This window comes from Sus scrofa, chromosome 5 (assembly GCF_054392235.1).
Source record: "Sus scrofa isolate SSC_HxYL_T2T_F1_AM1 chromosome 5, Sscrofa_HxYL_maternal_Yorkshire_Landrace_v2.0, whole genome shotgun sequence".
Lineage (NCBI taxonomy): Eukaryota > Metazoa > Chordata > Mammalia > Artiodactyla > Suidae > Sus > Sus scrofa.
Genome location: NC_139387.1, coordinates 9,231,854 through 9,254,879, shown reverse-complemented (window position 1 = coordinate 9,254,879; position 23,026 = coordinate 9,231,854).

Below are 23,026 nucleotides of genomic sequence, written 5' to 3'. Positions count from 1 at the left end.
ACCCGGAAAAGAGGGGCCTCCCCTGCACTTACAGCTAATTGTAGCCAACAGTGCTTGCTTCTGGGCTTAGATGTGGCTCTCCCCAAGGGCAAGAGCTGGCTCCCCAGGACCCTTCACAGGGCTTTCCTCATCGGAGTATCTGCTGAACGTGGCATGAGCGAAATAGTTCAAATCAGACTTAGAGTCAGCATCCAGGTAGGGGAGGGGCCTCCTCTTGACACCTTCTCCTCCCCAGGGCACTTAGCTCCCCAGTTCTGTTCTTGCCAATAGCAATAGAGGCTCCATAGCCTGCCACCTCACTCTCTCCAAGGGTCCTGGCAAGGGCCCCTTCCCAGCATGTGCTGGTTTGGAAAGCAAGAGGCCATCGGCCTTCCACGGGTCTCAGGCAAGGACCATGCCTAACAGGCTGGCTGGAGGCAGCTCTCAATTAAGCTCTGTTGCCTCCATGGGGCTGTAGTAGGTGAATAATGGGCCCCAATGATATGAGGTCTAATCCCTGGAACCTGTGAATGTCACTGTACGTGGGAAGTGTTTGCAGGTGCCATTAAATGAAGGCTTTTGAGGTGGGGAGATTATCCTGGAGCATCAGGGTAGGCCCTAAATGTAGTCACCAGTGTCCTTTTAAAAGACAGTCAGCGGAGAGGGTGATGTGGCCACAGGACAGGGCATGCCGGCAGCCACGAGAAGCTGGGAGAAGCCAGGAACAGATTCTTTCCAGGAGCCTCCAGAGGGAGCAAGTCCCTTGCGGACACCTTGATTTCAGTCCATTGATTTTGGTTTTGGACTTCTGGTCTTCTCAACTGTGAGAGAATACATTTCTGTTGTTTCAAGTCGCCAAATTTGTAGTGATTTGTTATGGCAGCCATGGGAATGTAATCAGGGCCCCTGGGAAATTCCTGGCCTTGTTCCAGGCTCCCGGGCTTGTGCCAGGCCCCTCCCTCTGTCCCGACAGCACCCGTCAGACAACTGTGATCACAGAGCCCTGTCTACCCGTCTCTACTGCCCCTGGGCCTCTCTGCCATCCGCTCCTGCCGCCACCCTCTGCCCTTCCAGACTCTTCTCTCTTTTCTGCCGCCATTCATTTGTCTCGTCTTCCCCCAGCGACTCTCCTCTTCTCTCCTGGAGTAGGAGGTAGATGGGTCCCTGGGCTGAGAGCAGCTGGGACTTGTTAGGCTGCATAAATCAGGCCTTGCTTCTCTCCAGCATTTCAAGGAGAGAGTCAATGGCAAGAGCTGAGCTCTGCTGGAGTAAAAAGATAAGACATCAGGGTCAAGGAGACCTCCCCAGTTACACATGTGCAGAAAGACTCCTAGGGGTCAAAAAGGGAGGGTGCGCCAGGCCACAGTAGGTCCTGATACCATCGCATAACCCTTTGCTTTGGAATCTGTCTTGGCCAAAAATGTGCACACATGTTGGAGAAGGCCTTGGGTCCAATCCGATGTGAAACATAAAACAAGACCTTTGAGGGAGTTCCTGTTGGGGCTCAGCGGGTTACAAACCTGACTGGTATCCACAAAGATGCGGGTTCCATCCTGGCCTCATGCAGTGGGTTAACGATCCTGAGTTGCTGCAAGTTGCAGTGTAGGTTGCAGATGCAGCTCGGGTCCGGTGTTGCTGTGGCTGTGATGTAGGCCAGCAGCTGCAGGTCTGATTCAACCCCTAGCCCCGGAACTTCCACATGCCGGGGGTACAGCCCGAAAAAGAGAAGAAGAAGAAAAAAAAAAAAAAACCAAGATAATTGGCCAAAGGAAAACAAAGACCCCAGAAGAACAGACCCATATAAATGATTCAAATCACCTCTTGGGCGGGCTCCTCATTCGGGAGGCTGGCTGCACGCACACTCTTCTTTGGGGGGTTTATTGCTGCTTAGCTGCTATCTTAAATAAGCTGCTTCTCTGTGTGCTCTCCCACATGTTGTCCTGTGCCTCTAATAATAAACTTTGTCTTTGTCTTCTTCAAAGCATTCTTGTTTTCAACGGGGATAAGAATCAGGGAGATCTTGGAGTTCCTGTCATGGCTCAGTGGTTAACGAATCCGACTAGGAACCATGATGAAGTTGCAGGTTCAATCCCTGGCCTCGCTCAGTGGGTGAAGGATCCAGCATTGCCCTGAGCTGTGGTGTAGGTCGCAGATGTGGCTCGAATCCCGCGTTGCCGTGGCTCTGGTGTAGGCCAGTGGCTACAGCTCTGATTAGACCCCTAGCCTGGGAACCTCCATAATGCCGTGGGAGCGGCCCTAGAAAAGGCAAAAAGACAGACACACACAAAAAGAATCAGGGCGTTCTGCTTTGAGCCTCTAGCTGCTCTGGTGGCTGGGATTCCTGGTTTTCACCTGGGTCGCTCAGGTTCAGTTCCTGAGCAGGGAGTCAAGATCTAACTCAAGCCATCCCTCGCTGCTGTCTCCAAGATCACTCCCACCCTCATTTCATAAACAGTGGCAGGACAGAGGTGGGCAACTTTGTCCCAGCTGGAGCAGGGTCTTGGTGGCTGACAATGCGGCCACTGCCACAGGGCCTCACGATGGCTTTCTCCATTGCCAGGCACCATTGCCTCAGTGGGCCCTTCCTTCGTACAAAATATTTTTAAATTATATTTTAAGACCTCATTGGTAGAAAAGTGATTGTAATCTAGGCCTGATTCCTTAGTAAGTATTCTCTTTTTTTTCTTGCTTTTTTAGGGCCGCACCTGCAGCACATGGAAATTCCCAGGCGAGGGGTCGAATCGGAGCTGCAGCTGCTGGCCTCCACCACAGCCACAGCAACACAGGATCCGAACCTCATCTGCGACCTACACCACAGCTCACAACAACACTGGATTCTTAACCCACTGAGCAAGGCCAGGGATCAAACCTGCGTCCTTATGAATCCTGGTCCAATTCTTAACCTGCTGAGCCACAACCCGTTGCGGGAACTCCAAGTATTTATTATTATTATGCTTAATTTTTCATCTGGTTTTAAAAGAAATGAGTTTCCACTGTGGTGCAATGGGATCGGCAGCGTCTCTGGAGCACCAGGACACAGGTTCAATCCTGGGCCTGGCACAGTGGGTTAGAAGGATCCAGCACTGGAGTTCCTGCCGTGGCACAGCAGAAATGAATCCGACTAGGAACCATGAGGTTGCAGGTTTGATCCCTGGCCTCACTCAGTGGGTTAAGGATCTGGCATTGCCAAGAGCTGTGGTGTAGGTCGCAGACGCGGCTCGGATCCCAGGTTGCTGTGACTGTGGCGTAGGCCAGCAGCTGCAGCTCCAATTGGACCCCTAGCCTGGGAACCTCCATGTGCCGCAGGTGCAGCCCTAAAAAAGGACAAAAAGACAAAAGCATAAAAAATAAATAAAAGGATCTGGCATTGCCACGGCTGTGGTGTAGGTTGCATCCTGCGTCCTGGGTGCCGTGCCTGCTCTGTTTAACAGAGAAGTTGGCTCTGTGCTGCAGATGCTGAGGAACGAACGGTTCAGTGAGAGGAGACACACTGGCTCCCACCCCAGCCCCTGGCAGCCAGAGGGCCAACCTGGGTGCTCCGGGAACATGGAACTCCCTTCTGCTCCGGTCCGAGGCAGCAGCAGCCCTGAAAGTCCCGCATCACCGTGGGCTGAGGTGACAGGCCAGGAGGCTGCTGGATCCGCAGCCCTGAGTCTAGACTGGGGGCACCGCTTACTTGCTCTGTGACTGCTCTGTGGCCACTTCACCTCTCCTTGGTAAAATACAAGTAATAACAGCTGTCCTGTCTCTCACACGACTGGCTGTGTGACCTGGCACAAGTCAACGGGGCTTCCTGGCCTCTGTTTCCTTGGGTGTGAGGTCAGGTGACACAAGGAGCTGCTTCAGCCTACAGGGCTTCTGTGCCCTGGTCTTTGGAAGAAGGGTTTGTCCCAGACTCAAGTCAGGTAGCTTCTCGGTGTTTCCAGAGACCTGGCTTCCCCATTATAGCCCCATGTGCCTGGAATGAGCCATGTCCCTGTCTGCCTCCCCCCATCTCTCCCAACACGTATGGGGGGACGAGTCCTAGCAGGGGCTTAGTTTGCCTGTCAGATGCACCGCCTCCAGCCGCCTCCCTGCAGCCAAGGCCCCCCCATCTCTTCCTCCCTGCCCTCCACACCCGCACCAACAGCCGCCAGGGTGTCGGTGCCTGTGCTGTAAGCATCACAGGCAGAGTAGCCTTGACAGGGTTGGGGGTGGGGAGGACTTCAATGTCAGGCTTCCTGGCTTCGGAACACGCTTGACGGCCATCAGGAGGCCGTAACCTCAGAGGATGGCAGTGCCCCTGCCACCCCCAGGGGCTGTTTCTCTGCCTCCAAGGGATCTGATGTGGGCTCCCCACTCCACCCCGCCCAGTCTGGAGACAGGGTTCTTCCTTTACAGAGTCTTTTATCCAGGGAGCCCAAAGAGTTCTGCACCAGGTGACAAGGGCAGTTAAGCCTGTTTTATGGAAGGGGACGTCCACTCGGAGGAGGGTAACCTGAGGCCAGCCGGGGCACCAGGGACAGACCGTGGGTGCCTGATGGAGAGGGACTCTCCCAGGCAGGTTCTAATGGGCGACTGTGCCTTAGTCATCTCTGTATCCTATGCCTACTACAGTGCCCGGCTCCTAACAAATGCCTGATAAACGTGCATCGACTACGTGCCCACCTGACTGCAGCTCCCGCATTTTCAAACGCCCACTCCCTCGCTGGGCCTCCAAAGCCAGCAGCCCCAAGCCCCCCACAGCCTCTCTTGTAGTCCTGAGCTCAGCCGTCCTCAGCCTCGTCCGGGGGGGGCTCCCTCACCCACACCCCTTTGCTTAGACTGTCTTTGGCCCAGGACGCCATAGCCTCCTTTCTCTGCCTGATGAATGTTTGTTGTTATTGCTTTTTAGGGTTCACCTGCAGCATATGAAGGTTCCCAGGCTAGGGGGTGAATCAGATTTGTAGCGGCCAGCAACGCGGGATCTGAGCTGAGTCTGTGACCCACACCAGAGCTCACAGCAATGCTGGATCCTTAACCCACTGAGGGAGGCCAGGGATCAAACCACATCCTCATGACACTATGTTGGGTTCTTAACCTGCTGAGCTACAGCGGGAACTCCTGCGCCTGATGAATTTCTAACCTTTCACAGTGGGCTCAAAGGCCTCTTGTCTGGTGACAGTTCCCAAGGCACAAGGAACGGCCCCCACGCCCCTCTCTGGAGCACTTGTCCACTTCTCAGGCTGTGTTCTGGACTGGGAATAATGGTCACTGACAGCCCCAGGGATGCCAGGAGGATTAGACAGGCTGATGCCTGGTGCTCCCTTCATGTGGGTCGTTAGCCCTCGTCGGGCCCCAGCACTGCGCCTGCCGCATGGAGGGATGGCCCACTGGGGCTGTGAGGTCTGGAGGAAAGTCAGGGCAGCACTAGGGCCTTTGAGGCCAATGGCCCACGGGTCAGAATGCAGACGCGGACATCAATGGACTTACCTGATACCCATGATAGCCATTGTCCCTCCTGGAAATGACACACCCACCAGCTGTTCCACCTCTCATGGGGACATTGCTGGGCCAGTGGTTCGGGCGGGACACTTGGGCTTTCCTGGTAACACCTCGGGCAAGTCATTAAGCCCTTCTCAGCCTCCATGTCCCCATCTGTAAAATGGGTGAGACGTTAATGTGTCTGCTTCACAGAGCTGAGCACAGTGCCAGGCCCAGGGTAAGTGCTCGGTCAACATCAACTGCTTTGCTGGAGTTCCCATCAAGGCTCAGAGGAAACGAACCCGACTAGCATCCATGAGGACACAGGTTCGATCCCTGGCCTTGCTCAGTGGGTTAAGGATCCCGCGTCGCTGTGGCTGTGGTGTAGGCCGGCGGCTACAGCTCTGATTTGACCCCTAGCCTGGGAACTTCTGTATGCCGAGGGTGCAGCCCTAAAAAAAGACCAGAAAAAAAAATTTTTTTTAACTACTTTGCTAATTACAAGCGTGTATGTATTCATCCTGTGCCTGGCGTGTGCCTCTCAGACAGTGAGACCTGGCCCTGCTGGAGGAGGCAGGTAGGTGAGCAGATCATTTACCACACAGTGAGGTCCTGGGGGGACACAGGCCTCTAAGGGTCTCCCATGACCAGAGCCACATCTAAGGACCCCCCATGACCAGGGCCTCTGTATGACTTTCATGGGCCCCTTCTTCCAAAAAAGTATTTAAAATTCTATTTAGTGACCGTGTTGCAATAAAGAATGTAATCCAGGCTGGATTATACCCGTTTCCACCTTCTTTGTTTGTCTTTTTAGGGCCGCACCCACGGCATATGGATTCCCAGGCTAGGGGTTTAATCAGAGCTGTTGCCGCTGGCCTACACCACAGGCACAGGAACGCCAGATCTGAGCTGCGTCTGTGACCTACACCACAGATCATGGCAACGCGGGATCCTCAACCCACTGAGTGAGGCCAGGGGTCGAACCCACAACCTCATGGTTCCCAGTCAGATTTGTTTCCACTGTGCCACAATGGGAACTCCCATTTCCACCTTCTGATTTTGATACAAGTAAATAAAACATTCCCGCGGGCCCTGTAAGTGTGGTGGGCCCTGACACAGGGCCAGCTGGCTGGGACTCCTTCCCCAGATCTGGGGAGTCAGAGAGGCTGTCTGAGGACAGAGGGGACAAGAGGGTACCAGGCAGAGGGGACAACAGCTCGTGGGGACATTGCCAGATCTATTAGCTCCTGCCCCATCACAGCCCCATCACTGGACCCTTCACTCTTTTTTTTTTTAAGGCCACACCCATGGCACATGGAAGTTTCCAGCCTAGGGGTTGAATCAGAGCTGCAGCTGCTGGCCTACACCACAGCCACAACCAGGCAGGACCTGAGCCGCATCGGAGACCTACATCACAGCTCACAGCAAAGCCAGATCTTTTAACCCCCTGAGCGAGACCAGGGGTCGAACCTGCATCCTCATGGATACCAGTCAGGTTCCTAACCCAGGGAGCCACAATGGGAACTCCTGGATCCTTCACTCTTGTCCCCCGGGCTCAACTGAGACACCCAGCACAACCCCAGCCCCTCCCCAACTCCAACTACTCCTCCATCACTCACCCAGCTCCCTCCTCCAGGGCTGCTCCTGGCTCTTCCACCCCACAGAGCCGCCAACTGCTCTCCAAGGCCTGGGGAGAAGGGGCTGCACAAGGACTCACCAGGCACCCAGTCCCCGCCACAGCGTTACAGTTGGTGTGGCTGGCATGCCTCTCCCATGCAGAGGGGTCTTCCTCACTCCGCGCCCAGCCTGCCTGGGGAAGAATGTTCCAGCACGAGTCACTCAGTGTGGTCCCCAGAGACGCTGCAGGGCTGGGGGCTCCTTGGTCATGGCTGAGGGCATTTCAATCTGGGGACGCCAGGCCATTCGGTCCTTCTGTGCCCACCCCTGCCCCCACTGCCCGTTTCCTGGGATCCGGACTTCACAAGAGCAAAGCCCTCCAGGTGTGGGGAGTCTGGGTGGCTGGGTTTGGTGGCACGCAAGTGGGGCGGTGCTGCAGAGACTAAATGTGGGCACCTGACTGGCTCAGACCTTTGAGGCCCCAGATCCGTGTCCTTGGGCATCTTACCTGTGTGGCCTGGAGCTGCCGGCTCAGGACCTCCTGGTGCCCAGAAACTCCCATACCCCACCTCTCAGGCTGTAGGGCCAGCTGGTCAGGAGCTGTGGGCTCAAGAAGACTGATTTTTTTTTTTTTTTTTTTTTTTTGCTTTTTAGGGCCTCACCTGTGACTTGGAAGTTCCCAGGCTAGGGGTCGAATCAGAGTTGTAGCTGCCAGCCTACACCACAGGCACAGCAGTACCAAATCCAAGCTGGGTCTGCAGCCTACATCACAGCTCATGGCAACGCCAGATCCTTACCCACTGAGCGGGGCCAGGGATCAAACCCACATTCTCATGGATACTAGTCAGGTTCATTACCATTGAGCCACAACAGGAGCTCCAAGGTTGAATTCTTGATGCTGAAGGTGGGAGGCTGGCTGGGATCACGAGGGATGCCTGGGGCTGCCCCTTCACCCCACTGATCCAGGGAGGACGTGTGTGTGGACACCACAGATAGCAGCCCTGGGCTGCCACTTGGAGAGACGTGACTTTGGGCAAACCTCAGCCTGCTCACCAGGGGCTGAATGAGCGGCCTCTAGGGTCCCTTCCAGAGCCCATCAAGGGCTCTGCCCTCCCCACTGGCCACGGCTGCCTCCATCTTCGCTCCCATCACCCTCCCCAAACCTGTCCAGCCCCCAAGACATGCCCACGAGTGAGATACCTGAGTCCACACCCGGCGCAGTACCTGCTGCACCCGGACGGCTCAGCAGGGCGCAGGGGAGCTGAACTGATGCCTGTTCTTTTTGTCTGAAGTGCTCCAAATGCCCCCGTTTTCCCCTCCATCTCCCTGTCCCGCCCCCCCACTTCTCTCTTATTTCATCCTCCTGGGTTTAATCCTCAACAGCTTTGCTCTCGAGGCCAAGGTGGCTGAGATTATTCGTAATTCAGGCAATTTCTCAGTCTTCCTTTTCCAGCCTCTCCCCAGTCCCCAGCCCCCACCCCAGATCCTCCAGAGCGGGGTCCCTGTCCCCACTGCACGCTGCACCCCTAACCACCAGCCCCCTCCCAGGACCCTGTCCCACCTCCCCTGCCTCCCGTCTGAGGCTTGAACAGCTCCCCCAGAAACAGGTGATTTCTGCAGCTTCCCAGCTGCCCTCCCCCTCCAGCCTCCACAAAGTTTCCAGAAGGCTCTTCCTTAAGCACAGACTGGAACTTGTCACCTGCTTCCAGTTTATCACCTGTCTGTGGCTCCGTCACCCCCACGAGCAAATCTAGCCTGGCCTAGAAGGGCCCCCCTGACGTGGCCCCCATCTCCCCCCCTCCCCAGCGCCTCCACCCCCCTCCCCTGACTCTAACCATGCAGAAAAGAGTTAACACAGCACGCCTGAGACAAAGGCCTGCTGTAAGACTGGACCTTGGCTGGCATCTAGAAAGTTCGATTTCAGGAAGGTTCCCACCACACCCTGATAAGAACGGTCACTGTGCCAAAACTGTCTGTGCCAACAGTGTGGTTTCTGCTGAACCCCTGTTCTCCCTCTGGGAGTCTGGATTTGGGTGCCATGCAAGGCAGAGGGACCGCTGTGACCAGCCCGCAGTAAACACCTCCAGTGCTGGGTTTCTAATGAGCTTCCCTGATTGACAACACTTCATTCGTGTTGTCACAACTCCTGGCCAAAGACGCTAAGCCATCCTGTGTGACGCCACTGGGAGGGGCTCTCGGAGGCCCCAGCCTGGTTTCCTCCCGACGTGGCCCTCGCACCCTTCCCCTTAGCGGATTAAGCTCCGTGTCCTTTGGTGAAAACAGTCAGGAGTATGACCCTCTACCCTCCCCGAGTCCCCCTGGCGGACCCCGGAGTCTGGGGTGTACCGGGGCCCCCAGCACAGACCCTCCTCCCTCGGCTTCGGGCCTTTGCTCCCGCCGCTCCTGCTTCCCGAACTCTGAACGGACCTTCCCCTGGTCTGTGGGCCCTTCTGCGCCTGCCAGACCAAGACACAGGCTGCCTCCTCTGAGCTCCCTCTGCCCTCCGCCGGGGTGCTGGGACCTGGGCCAAGGGCAGTGCCGGAAGGGACTGTCCCCACTGGCCTGGGCTCCTCGAGGCGGGGGCTGCACCCTTCACACGCGTGTGAGCGAGGCCACAGTGAAGCCCTGCACACTTGGACGCAGACGTTTCGAAGCTGCTACAGGGGTTCCAGGGTAGGGATGGGGGGGCGCTGTTCTAACTCCTGGGGTCTCCTGGTCAGGCTGTGGGGTCGGCTCACGTGTCCCGGGGCCAGGAAGCAGGACCCATCACGAGAATGTCCTGAAACGCTGGGCAGCAAACAGAGCTCATCAGAGGGGGTGCAGGCTTGCGTGTGGGGCACGAGGATGGAGGGTTGGGGCACTCGAGGGTCTGCGCCCGCCCATCAAGCCCACCCTGCTGGGCACGCCTTGAGGGGCACAGGTGTGCCCAGGCCTGTGCTGGCTGATACGAAGACCCCTGGGCGGTTAGGGGTGATGATTCCTTCGGCAAAAGCTTCTCCACTTTTTTTTTTTTTTTTTTGCTTTTTAGGGCTGCGCCCATGGCATATGGAGGTTCCCAGGCTAGGGGTCCAATCAGAGCTACCACTGCCGGCCTACGCCACAGCCACAGCCACAGCCACAGCAAATCTGAGCCGAGTCTGCGACCTACACCATGGCTCGTGGCAACGCCAGATCCTTACCCCACCGATCCAGGCCAGGGGTCGAACCCGCATCCTCGTGGATATTAGATTCTTAACCCGCTGAGCCACAGCAGGAACTTCCAGCTTCTCCACCTGACCAGGGAGGTGAGGAGGGTGCCTCCTCGTCTCAAAATCTTTGTCACTAACAAGGCTCTTGAGCTCGTTATAAATGAAAGACTGATTTTCCCACTTAGCTTTTGGGGGCCCTCCTGTCTGTAAAGTGGGGTGATCCTGAGGGCCAGGCTGGTGACCCCGACTTGACAACAGCACTTGGGAAGCGTGCTGGCAGCTGGGCAGAGGCTGGGCTGCTCCCTCTGCCGTGGTCTGGAGCAGCTGGCAAAGGAGCCGGGCTGGGAAAGGACTGGAGAGGGACCGAGGAACCCCCCGGGCTTTGGCGGCTGCAAACGTTCCCCCCAGAGTTCTCTGTGGTGCAGTGGGTTAAGGATCCAGTGTCATCACTGCAGCAGCTCCAGTAGCTGCTATGGCGCAGGTTCGACCCCTAGCTCGGGAACTCCCACACGGTGTGGGCGTGTCCCCCCTAAAAAGGAAATGCTCCCCGCTTAGTCCTCGGGGCTCTATGACCCATCCTGGAGTGGTCACTGCTGTCCCAAACATCAGGAGGAAGGCCAGGTCACCCAGGGCCACCAGGTTCTGGAATGGGGCTACCCTGATCTCAGGCCCAATGACCCCCTGGCCCGGAGGGAACTAGAAGGCGTCTGTGTGGCAGAGGCCACAGGCAGGGGCTGTGGGGCCCCCCAAGCTGTCTCTCGGGGGTCGGTGAGGCTTCTCGGGGCTGCCGTGAGGGTTCCGTGAAATGATCTCTATTTCAAATGATTTTTTTCAGAAAGTCATTTGACATATGACTGAATTAATGCATCCATGCCGCACAGTTTAGGACAAAGGAGGAGGGGGGACTCTGTGTCCTCTGGGTCCCCGCCCAGGTCTGAAACTCGGTGTCCGTGACCGAACCTCACCCGCGGGGGCTCACAGGGGACTTCAGAGCACGACAGTGACAGCCGGCGAAACACGCCAGGGATGGCTCTTCCCTCCTCTCTTAGCACTTGGAGAGACAAGGGAAATTTCTGGTCACCTCCAAAAACACACTGAGACACACACACACACAGACACACAGGCAAACACATACAGACACGAGAGGCACACACACACAGACACATACAGACAACACAAGAGACACAGACACACATATACCAGAGACACACTTAGATACAGAGTCGTACCAAGACACACACACACTCTCTCTCTCTCTCTCTCTCTCTCTCTCAATGGGCCCTTGCTCGTCGTGGCCTAACCTCCAGCTCTTGTCCAGATGGAACAGAAAGTTGTCACTGCCAAGCTTCTGGAAGCTCTCACAACAGTGCTGGTTCCCTGGGGTGGGGCCGAGGCAGGGGCAGAGCGGACGGAGAGGGGACTCTCCCAGGGAGTTCCCAGGGGAAGGGTAGGAAGGGCCTGCGGGCACTGGGCATTGGGCAAAGGCGAGGGGGTTGCCCGTGAAAGCCTGATAGCTACTGTCACCTTAGACACGGTCAGGTTGAGAAGGGTCCCTAAAGGTGAGTGAGGGGAGCCACAGGGTTCCTGGGGAGGCCGCAGCCTGCAGGGGCCACCGAGCACCGGAGGCCAGGCCAGGAGGCAGCGGGCCCGTCACCCGCCTGGCGGAGCAGCTGCTCAGACGGCGGAGCCCCGCGAGCCCACGGAGAGGGTGAGCAGGTGGCTGAGACAAGCGACTTGCTCTGCGTTCACTCAGAGCTGAAGGGGTTTGGGGCCTCCTGGAAGCCGGGCTCCCTCACCACTGGAGCTGCTCTGTGCTCTGTTCCCTGGACAAAGTTGTTTGAAAAAAGAATTCTGCTGCCAAAAGCAACCAAACAGAAAGGACCGCTGGCTTGGCCAGCTCCCCAGCACCCGCTTCTCCTCCAGGAGGAGGTCCGGGACAGTGATGCTGACGAGGGGGAGCAGGAGGGGGGTCCTGCCCCGGCACAGCCAATCAGGTTCCCCTCCCACCCGACAGGGAGGCCTGGAAAGGGGGGCACAGCTTGGCCTGGCAGCACCAGGCAGACCACGCCCACCCCAGCGATGGGGACATGGCCAGGCCAGGCGGGACCCAGGGAGGAGGGCAGTGGCCCACAGGCTCAGGGTGTAGTGAAAAGGGCCAGGGGGCTGTCGGGAGACGGGGCCCTGATCCCACTTAGGGCCTTAGCTCAGGAAGGAGCTTGGCCCAGGCGCTGTTCCTCTCAGGGTCTCCTAGTAAAGAAAGTGGCCACCGATGAATTCATGTAACAGGTGCCAGGCCCTGGGGCTCCCCGTGAGCTGGACCACGGTGCTGGTCCTTGAGGGGCCTGACCTCTGGTGGGGAGAAGAGGCAGTGCGGGGCACAGCGCCCACACCATCTCCTTTCCTCTTTTTCTTTTTTGCCCACCCTGTGGCACATGGAGTTCCCGGGCCAGGGATCAGATCAGCTGTGGAAACGCAGGATCCTTAACCCCCTGGGCCAGGCCAGGAATCGAACCCACGTCCCAGCGCTACCAAGACGCTGCTGATCCTGTTGCACCACAGCAGGAGTTCGCATGACCTTCTGCTCCATCTCAACCTTCCTTCGGCTACTCCTCGGCAGCTCTGCTTCAACCCCTAACCTGGGAACTTTCATAGGCTGCGGGCCTGGCCCTCAAAAGAAAAAAAAAGTGGAATAGTGCCATCTTCGCTGTGGCACCGTGGCGAGGATGAAATGAGAACTGGCCAGAGCCTTGCACTTACCCGCCAGCTCCCCAGCCTCGTCCCCAAACCAGACCACGGGCAGGCCTTTCTGCAGTCAAGCGAGAGGGCCCAGGAAAACGGGCCCGGGGTCTTTGAAGAACACCGCGCTTGTAGTCTGCTCTGGATTCACCTCTCTGCGCAGCTCCCCATGGCTGTGTGACCCTGGGCAGGGTACTAAACCTCTCTGTGCTTCTCTGGCCTCACCCTGCCTCACCAGGTACGTCGCAGGTGTGTGAGTGGCTGTGGAAGAACGTGCGTCGTTCTTTTCTTTTTTGGGGTGGAGTGTGGAGCGTGCAAGCGTCCCTTCCCAGGGTGACTGTGGGCTTGGGGTCGGGATCTCTGCTCTGGAGGTGATACTCCCCGCCACAGAATGGAGACGCACCCAGGGTCTCCCCTCCCACTTTCTGGGAGGACTCCGGGGGCGCTGGGAGAGACTGGCCCAGCCTGGGTTTTCCACGGGGGCTGGGATGTCTGTACCTAAGCCCAGACGCTCCAGCCTGGGTTGGCCGCTGGGGCGGGGAGGGGCTCAGAACTGCCCTGCTTGAGGCAAACCTGCTAAGCAGAAAACCCAGAGGGGTCCAAAAGGGAAATTTTAGAATGTTCCCTCACTCTATGAAAGGATTTTTATTTTATGAAACCTTCCCAAATTCCATGACCTTGACCCCTTCCCTGGGGCAGCACTCAAATGCCCCCTGGAGGAGGCAGCCCACATTCAGGGAGAGGCTGAGGGACTGGGATTTGGGGGTCCAGCTAGAAGCCCTTGAAACAACCCTCTGGAAAAAAGTGCGGCAGCAGCATGTGGAGGTGGGGGTGGGTGGAGGAGGAGGGGGTGGTGACCTGCTGAGGCAGTCCCCAGGTCCCGGGTGTCTGCCCCGGGCCGCGTCCTGGGCACCTGCACCTCCATCCTCACGGCAGCCCTGCGAGGTGGAGGGCTGCTGAGCAGGCACAGTCGTTGGGGGAACATGGGGCTCAGTGCGAAGTGGAGGTGCCGGGCCCCTTGCTGGACCATAACTTCAGGGACAGTGGGGACCTCCCTGTACCCACAGAAGGTGCTCAATAAATGTTTGCAAGAAAAGGAAATGAGGTCTGACTGTCTCAGAGCCACCACACCTTTTTTTCCCTTGGGCCCCTGGGCCTGGGAGGAAGGCAGGGTGTAGGCAGAGCCCCGCCAGCCCTCCCAGCGCCCTCTTGTGGTCCCGGCTAGAGTAGTCGCTGGCGAGCCATGTTATATCCGAAAGTGGCCACCAGAGGTCGCCCCCGCACCGCCAGTCGCAGTGAGATCAGCGTCTCAGAGGACACCTAGCGGTGGAGAAAGGAACTCATCTTGGAGAAGCAGCAGGATGCCGCGGGAGCAGGGCGGGAGACTGTACCATCTGGAGGGTCGGCTGGGGAGGGCCTTTGGGGCACCGAGGAGGAAACCGGCGCATAGAGGAGTGGCTGGTCCCCAGGACACACAGCTAATCTATGGCAGTGCCCAGAGGTCCCCTCCCAGGTCTTCATCTCTTGGATTTCAAGAGGACCTGGGGGCACTTTATGCTCTGCTCTGTCTGGGTTTTCACAGACCAAGGCAGATATGGATCAGGGAGGGCAGGGCTGATGGATGGGGAGCATGGGGTGGGGCCACGGGGTGCACTTGGCTGAATCTAAGGCTCCTACCCTCTTGGTAGCCACCTCCTCCATCAGGGCGGGTCCAGCCGGTCACGCTGGGGTGAGGTTCAGCCCCATCCATGTGGAAGCATCACCGGGGGAAGTGGGTGCCCCAAGGGCCCATTTTCCTGGCCCTTCTCTGGCTTGGCAGCTCTGTCAACTTGGGTTGGCCCTTGCTGACCCTGGAGTCCCATGCTGAGGGGCATCTGGGTCCTGCCAAGAGGCAGGGAGGCCAGGCCAGGCTGGGCCTTGCAGGCTGGATGAGGAGCTGGGTTTTATCCTGGGGCAGTGGGAAAACTACGCGGGGGTTAAGCTGGGAACAGCATGGTCCTTCTAGCTACTGCGGGGCGAGCGAGGGGCGGGTGAGGAGGCCACGGTCTCCTGTGCCTGCGGCATGGCTCATGGCCCAGCTCATCCCGACCAGCCGAGCAGGTGTCTGGCCCTCTGGCTGTCTGCTCTCTGCCCTCCGAGCTGGGAGAAGAGGCCTGTTTCCCTGGCTCTCTGGCCTCACGGTCCTGCCAGAAGCCCTCCCTGGCTCCCCGCTGCTGGCCGGAGATGGCTGTTCTCCTCACCCCACCCCAGCCTCAGCTCTGCCCACTCCCCCCACTTAACTGCAGTGCCCTAACCCCTTCTCACGTCCCTGGGGCCTGTAGAAATCCCCTCCAGGCCCAGCTCAGTTGTCCCTTCCTCTGAGGTGCCCTTCTGGCCAGCGAGGGCATCGAGGCCTCTCCCTGGCACCCCCAGCCTGTAGGGGCTCTGTACTCACCACACTAGTGGGTTCTCAGCCAAGACCCCAGGGGGTCGAGCCACTGCCGAATGCGGGGACTGGCCTGGTGGCAGAGATGCAGGAAGAGGGGACAGAGGGGCCCCAAGGGGAGAGAGAAGCCAGCTGAGCCCCCACCCTGGAGTCCCTGAATGTCTGAGCTGTGCAGGCCTCACAGAGCCCCCCTCATTTCCCACCCAGCTGGGGAGGCGGGGACGCCTGGTCTCTAGCTGCGGCCACAGCATCCCCCGGAGGCTGGCCTGAGGACCCTTACCTTGCAGCGCTTTTGCTGTTGGCCCATGAACTTCTCCTCGGTACCACACGAAGAGCTTGTCCCCCAGCATGGCATGGCTGTGTCAGGTGGATGGGCAGAGAGCTCGCCCCTGGCCCCGGGCTCTGCTGGGCAGCCCCTCTCTCCAAGGAGCCCTTGTCATCGTTGAGGCCTTATGACTCCTGAAGCCCCCATGAATTCTGTCCAAGGGCCTCCAGGAGCTCCCGAGCCGGGGGGTCGGGCATGGGCTGTCCTGGCTGTGACAAGGCCACCTAAAGGGGTCCAAGAGAAGGGAGACACCAAGTGTAGCAGCAGGGCCACTGAGATGAGTCCTGGGAGCCGGAGGCAGAACAGCGGTCGCTGTGCAAACACAGGCAACCGCAAAGGGGGCGCTGATGGCCACGAGCACAGTTAGAGAGAAGTGGCATCTAAGCCAGCCACGGAGGGGGGCCATCTCCCAGAGGGGCATCTAGAGATGGAGTCCGGGGAGTGCCCCAGGCACCAGGGACACGGCGGAGGCTGGGCAGAAGGCGCCCTGGCCAGCTGGGACGGGGGTGGGTTATGAGTGCTGGTAAGAGATGAGATGGGGCTGCAGGTCAAGGGGCCAAGGCGGGGGCAGGGCTGGGCTCTGGGCTCCTCAGTAACAGAATGCTCACCCTGCCCCACTCCTGGCCCTGGACACACCTCCAAATATGCTGGTCCATCAAGGTGGCGCCGTGCTTCCCAGCTGCATGGGGGCTCTGAGCGTGGGAAGGGGGAGCACAAGGACCACCAGCCCAGAGGAGGACTGAGCCGCCCCTCTCCCATCCAGCCCTGCACTGCCAACTCTCAGTGGGTCACTGCACCATTGCCTCCCGACTCAGGACTCTCCATCCTGCTGTACGCCTCCCCCGAATGCCCAGCCGCTCTCTGTGACAGCTGGACCCCGCCATGAGGAAGGGGTGAATGAGGCCCACAAAGGCCTGGCCCTTGCCAGTTTCTCCAGAGCCATCTCTCACCTGTCCCCTCAATCTGCTCATCACCACCCCCCAACAAGTGGCCTTGTTTTCTGAAAATGTCACACTCTTGTCGTCAGGGCTCCTGCACATGCCCCGAGGTCTGCCTCTGTCCCTTCTTCTCAGGTTGAACTCCAGGTCCAGTTCAATGTCCCTCCTGTGGTCTTGGCACCCCTCCTGGGCACGGTCACGCCCTCCACACATGGAGTTGTCCAGTTGGCTCCATGTCTGCCTAATTGCAAACTCTGCCCCGGTGGCCAACCTGTCCCATTGTCCTGGTCCCCGGCCCCAGCAGAAGCAGCACAAAGTGCTGATGGTTTTGCAAATGATGGCAAGGACACTCAATAAACATTTCAGGAGCACTGGCTATGGACACAGCCCTGTGCTAAGCCCCATCGGGGGTACATAATGCCAGGCCCCTGGGCTCCCAGAAGAGCTCCAGACCAGACAGCATTCCAGTGGGAGGTTCTGCCCCTTCCAGGGCGATCGGGGGCTTTTGCAGGTGGCTATGCCTGGAACACACATCTCCTGAGCCCCTGCTGGCTTACCTGCACTGTGCCTGCACAGCCTTCTCCAGGGAGCCCCTTCAGAGTGCCCCCCTTACACTGTGTCCCCGAGGGCAGGGACCACAGTGGATGCCTCTTTCCTCTGCACCGGGCCTGGCACCTCCGGAGCTCATTAAATATTTGCTGAGTGGTGGCGGAAAGAGTAGCAGGACAACAGGCAAAAGGCAGTCATCACAAGTCCAAATGGATGGCTTGCTCGCCAATGACGACACTCTGGCAGAAGCTTTAACAGCAGCAGCTGAGCCCTGATCCCCTTTCAACTGCTATTCAAAACACTTAATCCTCCCAGTGACCTCTGGGGTGGGAGGGCAAGGACTTCACCCCATTTTACACATGAAGAGAATGGGGCTCAGGAGGTAGAGGGACTCAACTCAAGGCCACACAGCCGGTACATGGTGCAGCTGGTGTCGGAATCAGGTCTAATTGCAGACTAGATGCTCTTCTTGCACTGCTGATCCTCAGCAAGCTCTTCCACCCTTGGAACCCACTGCTCCTGGGTTTTCATCTTTCCTTAGGAACTAGGTCAAAGGGGAGTGACTTTCTGAGTCTCAAATAAACATGAGGTCTCCAGTGAGGGGCCTGGAACTGTGGCCAAGGGCATCAGAAATAAAAGGATGCCCCTGATCCAGTCATTATGGATGTGCCTGTCTCATGTGCTGTGGCTCTGAGCTTCCTGGAGACTTTACCACTCATTTATTACCCAGCTATCCATCCATCCATCCAACATCCATCCATCCAACATCCATCCATCCAACCATCCATCCATCCATCATCCATCCATCATCCATCCATCCATCCATCTTCCAACCATCCATCCATCCATCATCCATCCAACATCCATCCATCCATCATCCATCCAACATCCATCTTCCATCCATCCATCCATCATCCAACCATCCATCCATCATCCATCCATCCATCATCCATCCATCCATCCATCATCCATCCAACATCCATCCAACATCCATCTTCCATCCATCCATCCATCCATCATCCATCCAACATCCATCTTCCATCCATCATCCAACCATCCATCCATCATCCATCCAACATCCATCCATCCATCCAACATCCATCTTCCATCCATCCATCCAACCATCCATCCATCATCCATCCAACATCCATCCATCCAACATCCATCTCCATCCATCCATCCATCATCCAACCATCCATCCATCATGCATCCAACCATCCGTCCGTCATCCATCCAACATCCATCAATCCATCCATCCATCTCCCATTCATCCATCCATCATCCATCATCCATCCATGATCTATCCATCCATCATCCATCCAACCATCCATCCACCTTCCATCTATCCATCCATCTAACCATCACCCATCTTCCACATCCATCATTCATCCATCCATCCATCCTTCCAACCATTCTTATTCACTTGCTCTCTAGTCACACTGCATCTTTGATACACATCAGGCCCTGTGCTAGAGAGATAAAACAGTCTACACCATTAAGTCAATACAATGTAGCAGATGTACGCACCATGACAGAAGACGGGGCACTGTGGGAACACAAAGTGACCATCTGTATAGAATGTCCAGGGACTGCAGTGGGGCAGGTGTCGTAGAGGAGCTGGCCCCACTCTTACCATGTCTCTCAGACTGCTGGTGTGTAGTAGAAACCTGCCCCAGGCCAGGCCACTTCTGGCCCATCCCAAGTTCTCCATGAAGCTATTTCTCCCTCTTAGAGTGGGGGATCCTCAGCAATCTACCGGCCTTCTTCACTGGGCCATCCTGAGGCTGGAAGGACAGACAGAGCTTGGAGAGTGCCTGGGCAACAGCCGAGTCCTCACTAGCACTTGCTATGGGGACTGAGTTTCCTGGCTCAGGATGGAGGGACCAAGTCTGGTCCAGCTGTTGGGCGCTTTGGCCACTGGACTGTGTGGTCACCCTGCTTCTCACACTCTGACCCTGCAGGCCCAGGAACTGATAGGGCCTTGGAGGCAATTACCTACTGCCCCCTGAGCCCAACCTCCCAGACTCTGGAGTCTCCCAGTGGAAGTGGGGGCCTGAGGGCAGCAGATGGCTCCTCAGAATGGCCCTGACCCCAATCCTTGATCAGCCCTTCCAACCTTAAAGCACTTCCACCACCTCCTCAGTGGTAACCCTGGGAGGGGGCAGGGCTGGAGCTGGGAACCCTATTTTGCAGGTGAGAAGACAGATCTGAGCAGCAGAGTGGTTTGCTCCAGCTGGAGGGCAGATGCCAGAGAGGGTTAGGTGCCAGGCTCTGTGGTCCTACAGGCCTACAGTGAATCCCGGCTCCCCCACTTAATCGCGGTGTGACCGGGAATTTGGCCGCTCTGGGCCTTGAGGCCTCATCTGTGAAAGGAGGGCACAGACAGTACCTCCTCACAGAGCAAGGCAAGATTTCGATGAGACAGAGCTTGCAAAATGCTCGGTGCAGCGCCTGGCACGCTTGAGGGACCCCATAGCTGGGATGTTACGAATACTAATTCAGATCTCCTGCCTCCAGAGCTGGCTCCCCCTCCCCTTTCTAAGGACTGCCGGCAGCAGCTGGCAGTGGGAGGTGGTTGCTTTAAATATGAGAAGAGGAGGACAAAAGGAAGATAGAACAGGCTGGTGGCTTGCGGCTAAAATTTAACAAGTCCCCTCCCAGACTTGGGGGAGGGAGCCCAAGGACACCACCCATGTCCTCGCTTCTTAGTCCCAGGGAGCTAAGCCTTCAAGCCGAGCCAGTCCTGCTGGGGGGAGGGGAGATGCTGGGCTGGGACCCTACCGCCCAAGGGGCCACCCTCCCACCTGCAGGCTCTGTTCTCGGGAGAAGCAGGAAGTAGGCTGAGCAGGACCCTGGAGCTTCCCGGCATCCGCATCGCGTCCAAGACAACATTAAATATTCACCAGAAGATTTCTCCGCAGGCCCACCGCGGGCTTCAAAGGCAGCTGCCCCCTGGCAATGTGCCCACAGCCTTGGCTGCCAGGGGCCCCCATACCAAGCCTTGCCCTTCCCCTCCCCACACTGACCCCCTGGGTGCCCCTTGCCCCCCTCCCACCTCCTCACCTGGGTGGGGCGTCTGGGCAGGTCTGGGGCGGGTGGGGGGACCAGTGGTTCCTTCTCTCTCATCTGCCCACCACTCGCAGCTCTCCCAGGCAGAGGGCTGGGGCCCTGAGCGTCGGGGCCTGTGACTTGGCCTCCCGACGTGCCCAGACAAGGCTGCCAATTTCCCCAAGCTGCCTCGGGAGGGACTGAGGTGTCAGTGGGCGAGTCACCGCTGCCACACACGGGTGGCACTGGAAGGGTCTGGGCTGGAGCGGCCACAGGGCTGTGGCTCCACTAAGTGAAGGCCTGGTGCTGCTGCAGCAGGAGCAGAGGGGAGGCCCGCGGCCGGCAGGGGCCCAGTGGCCGGAGGCACTGACACATGTGGGGACATCAGCTCTAGGGGGTGGGAGGGCAGGATCTGGGTCCCAGCCAGAGTCCCTTCAGGAATGGACCCCGGACTCGTCTTCCTTTGTAAACGGGGACAAGTGCTCACCACCTCCCAGGTCTGCTGAGGACACAGGCCATCACAGTCCTAAGGGAGGAAGCCCAGCGCCTGCCAAGCGGGGGACACTCAGCAGATGGAAGTGTCCTTGTCCTCAACTCCAGGAGCCCCTCGCCTCCTGCCCCTCCTGCCCGCCTGCCCTCTCACGACCTCTGCTCCCAGTGTGGAGTGACCCCCCGCTCAGCCACCTCGCCAGCTTCCTCAGGCCACTGTTTCTCTGCTCATGCCAGTGCCCCCTCACCCAAGGGCGCCTTCCCCAGGCACTCATTCCTCCCCTAGGAAATGCCACGGCCTAGTTCAACGCCACCTCCTCTGCGACACCTTCCCCAGCACCCGGGGCAGTGAGAGCTGCTCCCTTCTCTGAACCCCACGTGCCCCTGAACCCCAGCCTCCCTGCTTCCCCCCCACAGGTTCGTTAAATGCGTCCTGCTTTTCCTGGGCCCGCCCGGCTCCGCAGACTGGGCCATCTGCTCCCGAGCATGGGCTGCTTCTTACCGTCCTCGCACTCTCCTCTTCAGCCCATCGGCAAATGCCTGTTGAACCACTGGCCGCAAGCGGGAAGGGGCCTGTGAGGAAGGTCACCCAGGTCTCAGGGAGCAGAGGAAGGAAAGCCACTGAGGTCAAGAGGAGAACCGCCTGGGAAACAGAGCTGCCACGGCCCCTGGTCCCTGGCCCGGCCCAACAGTGCCCGCTGGGAGCAGGAGGGGGAGGCGAGTGGGGACAGAAGGGGACCCTGTACCATGTGCCTGCCGGGGCTGGCACTTCACAAGCTGGATCTCGCTGGATGTTCCCTGACCCTGACCTGGGGAGCTGGGTGTCCGCACCCCGTCTCCAGGTAGGAAGAGACTGGCATGCTCAGGTGCACGGAGCACTCGCCACAGGGGCCTCACCCATGCCAGGTGCAGCCTGACACTCACGGCAGCTTCAGGGGCTTTTATCCCTTTTTTTTTTTTCCTCCCCTGCACCCTGGCATTCGGAAGGTCTGGGGCCAGGGGCTGAACCTGCACCACCGCAGCAACCCGAGCCACAGCAGTGACAATGCTGGATCCTGAACCTGTTGGGCCACCAGGGAGCTTCCTCAGACAAGGCATCAGAGGCACAGAGAGGTCAGGAAGAGCAGGGCTGGGCCGGAGCCAGGCGCATGGACCTCAGAGCCCTGCTCCCCGCAGCCACCTCACTGCCTGGGGTGCAGCTGAGCTATCGGACTTTTTGGCACCCATGTGCCAGATGAAAGGAGGGAGCAGATGCAAAGCCAGCAGTTAATAAAACGTGGCTAGTCCAGGCCTTGGCGCTCATCTCCCCAGAGCACCTAGTGTGGCAGAGGGCTCGGGCCAGCGCAGGCCCAAGGTCAAGGAGCTGCCCACCGCCCCAAGTCCCAGAGGACCAGAGCACACTCCATAGTTAGATCCGGGTGGTCAGCCTCGAGGCAGGGACCCTGACTTCTCCCCACTGCAGCCAGCTCAGGACCCCCCACAGCAGCAACCCGGCCAGAGCCTGCGACATTCGCTGATGGGCTCTAGTCTCTAAGCAGAACTTGGCTGACTGGTGCCGCCCCCCTCCCCCAGCAAACTCTCGGCCTCTGGAGCTGGGGCCGGGCCGGGTGCAGGGGCTGCCAGGTCTGAATGCCCTAGGTGGGCTGGCTCAGGAGTCCCCGTGAGCGTGGGAGGGCCGGTGGGGGAGAAGGACCGGCTGGCCCAGCTCTGTCCAGGCCCAGCGTTTTTAGGTCTGAGACTCAGGCTCAGGGGCCAGCCCTGAGCTGGAGGGGCTTCTCGGGTCTTTAACGTAACCCCCTCAGCCTCAAGCCTCACCTGCCTGTGTGTGTTTACTCCTGCTGTTCCCTGGCCGGGGCAGAGCTGGGCCACCTCCTCCCTGGGCAAAAGCCCACTCTCCCTTCAAGGGCTGCCTTTCAGGAGTTCGTGCTGTGGCTCAGCAGGTTAAGAACCTGACAGTGTCTGTGAGGATTTGGGTTTGATCCCCGGCCTCGTTCAGTGGGTTAAGGATCTGGCGTTGCCGTGAGCTGTGGTGTAGGTCACAGATGTGGCTCGGATCTGGCGTTGCTGTGGCTGAGCTGTAGGCCGGCAGCTGCAGCTCCAACTGGACCCCTAGCCTGGGAGCCTCCATAGGCCGCAGGGCGGGCCTAAAAAGAAAGGGAAAAACAAAGAGTTGGCTTTCGGGCTCCCCCATCAGAGGTTCCCCCTCGCACCCTGGGCTGAGCACGGAGCCGCTCCTCCTACCCCGACTCCGAGGTCACCTCTCACATCCAGCTGTTCCTCCGCAACAGAC